The sequence below is a fragment of the Sciurus carolinensis genome, chromosome 11 (genome assembly GCF_902686445.1).
Source record: "Sciurus carolinensis chromosome 11, mSciCar1.2, whole genome shotgun sequence".
In the NCBI taxonomy this organism is placed as follows: domain Eukaryota; kingdom Metazoa; phylum Chordata; class Mammalia; order Rodentia; family Sciuridae; genus Sciurus; species Sciurus carolinensis.
Genome location: NC_062223.1, coordinates 47,485,388 through 47,488,411, shown reverse-complemented (window position 1 = coordinate 47,488,411; position 3,024 = coordinate 47,485,388).

The window sequence follows — 3,024 nt, the reverse complement described above, 5'->3', positions numbered from 1 at the left end:
GGGGTATATATTTTGTATCTGGCCAGTCAAGTCTCTCTCTCTCCACTTTCTGATCATCATGTGAGCTGCTTCTTTCCTCTACACTCTTCCACCATGATGTTCTGCCTCACCTCAAGTCCCAAGGAATGGAGCCTGCTGTCTGTGGATTGAGACCTCTGAAATTGTGAGCCCCCAAATAAACTTTTCCTCCTCTACAATTGTTGTGCTCAGGTCATTTAGTCACAGCAGTGAAAAAGCTGACTAAAATAGTAAATTTGGTAGCACTTGCAAGAACACCACTCTGTAAAGATTCTACCTTCAAATATGAAATAATATCACCTATTGTATGACCCATCAGCAAGAAACAAGTTTTGGTGATAAATTGGTTTAATGTAGCCACTCATCAAAAAAGACCAATAAACGAACAAAATGCCATCTCTCTTAGACAAAAGAATCTAGAGCCTGGCAACATCTTTGGCAGATAATAGAGCCCTTCATGGTGTAGGCTTAGCATACTATTATACAATGTTGCACGACTTAACAATACATCAGTCATAATAGAAAAGCACTTCTGGTTACAATTGATACACAGTTATTATCTTCTATGAAAATTATTATGGTCTCACAGCAGCCTTCTATATGGAATAATTCATATCTCAAAAATTATAAAACTTGCAGAAAAGCAAAATTCTGTTCTCATGGAGTGATTCCTATAGGAGACTTTTTAAAGAAAGCAAGGTTAGACAAGCTACTGAGACATAGAATTAATGTTTAGATTATTGGATATATGCTATTACCATGACTAGCTCTTTTGCTACAAATTAGAATCACTTTCCAGGAAAGTGTTTTTCCTTAATGATTAATGTTATTTCTTGACTTGATGTGATTTCTGTATTAGTCAGTTTCTTTTGAAAGCAGTGTCAAAAGCCCAAGTCAAAGTACTTTAAGGAAAACAATGGTGGGGGTAATTTATATTGGCTAATGTATCTAAGAAGTTCAGGAGATTATCAAGTCTAAGCTTGGCTGAATCTGTAGAATCAATGTTTTCATTCTTTTTGTTTTGTTTTTTGTTTGTTTGTTTTTAGTAAGTTTTCCTCATGTAATGGCAAAAAAGAAAACTGCTAATTCTAGGTTCAAATCATACTTAGAGCTAGGAATGCTACTGAAAAGTTTTCTTAAATGTTCTAATCAATGTTTTTCCAGCGTGGTCATCCTTTACCTAGTCAATGCCCTGAGTATTGACTAGGCAGGTATTCTGCTTGGTCAGGTCCTGTGGTCACTTCCATGGCAGATGTTCTGTGGCAAAAGAAAGAGGACTCTTAGCAGAAGAACAATGAAAGTCAAACCTACTGGGCACACAGCTTTAGCTACCACAACCCACAATACTAATTCCATTTCAACTAATATCATTATATTAAGGAGAAAAGCATCATTATTTCAACCTACATTATCACATCTGAAACATAGAACCTATGATTTGCCTTGAGTACAATGTCAAGTGCTCCTGTCTCCTATATATGGACATTTGTTGCTGGCAGCACTAATTCATATTCATAGTGACATATCTCTTTTAGTCATGATCATTCATCAAATTCACTTATGAAATTCTCTTTAACCAATAAAGCCCATTTGTGGATTTTGATTTTTCTGTTGGTACCGGTGACTGTACCCAGGAGCACTGCAAACCACTGAACTCTACCCCTAGACCTTTTTTTTTTTTTTTTTTTTTTAAAGTTTGGAAAGGGTCTTGCTAAGTTGCTGAGACTGACCTCAAACTTGTGATCCTCCTGCCTCAGCCTCCTGAGTAGAAGGGGTACAGGCATGTTCCACCAAGTCTGGCCTTTTGTTTGGATAGGGAATTTTTGATGGATAGGGAATTAATTGAAGAGTCATCTTCTATCATTGTTGGTTCAAAGCTTTCTGGAGGAGAAGAAAAAACAAAACTGGGACCTCTTTCATTAACACAATACCCCAACCTATTAAACTAACCATTCTAGAAAGTCAGCAATCACTATAACTCAGATTAACTACACGAAGATACCAAAGAACAAAAGAAGAAAGAAAAGGAAGAAAAGAAAGGAGGGAGGGAGAGTGGAAAAGAAAGGAAAGAGGGGAAGGAGGGCAAAGGGAGGTAGGAAGAACAGAGTAGGGAAAAAAAAAGAAGCATATCAAGATATGTGTCAGGATCTCAGTCCATAATACCAGGTGGGTAAGAAATCTCTTATTAGAATTTATTTTCAGTTAACCTAATAATGACTGTGTTCTCCAATTTGTTGCTGTAAGAGTCCCCTTCCCTTCATGGTGTTAAAACACCAGGATCAAAATATCACCAGGTGGGAAGGCCCACCTGGTGGTCACTCATCCATCTAGTGCCCCCTCAGGGACACACAATTATCTGAGACCACAAGTCACTTCAGGAGAGATTGTTCTGCTGCTTTCCTCTAAGACTTTAGCATGTGACTCTTAGGCAAGGGTGGAAAATATAGGAGATGGCAGCCATTTCTCCCTGAGACCTTGCCATCATCCCAAAGGCAATGGAACCCCTGAGCCTCAGTGCCCTCTCTTCTCAGGAACTTTAAGTTTTCCCATCTTCTCAATTTCTTAGGATCATCTCTCTCTATTCAGCTTATTTCTAACACAAATACCTGTTCTGAACTCCCCCTTTTTAGATACAAGCATAATCTTTCATGGTTTTAGGATTATAAAAGAATAATAATAAAGCTAAACAGAACTGGAGGAGCACATCAAACCTCCTGCTTTCCATAGAGTACATTACGAACATTCCAGAACAGGGAAGTTGCAAAACATGGTTTCAATTTTAAAATGAGGAAGGGAAAACTCCGGAAAAAAGCATCACAATTTACTTTGTTCTGTTAGATCATGAACCCCATGTCAATAGAAAGAAGAGGAGAGGGGGAAAAGGGAGAAAATAGATGGATTTCATGAAGTGTGAGGGAAGTTCTAAGCCCTCTGACCCGAAAGTCCAGGACCTGGGTATTTTTCACCAAATACTTTGTACAAACCTGTCCTACTGATCACGTCTTT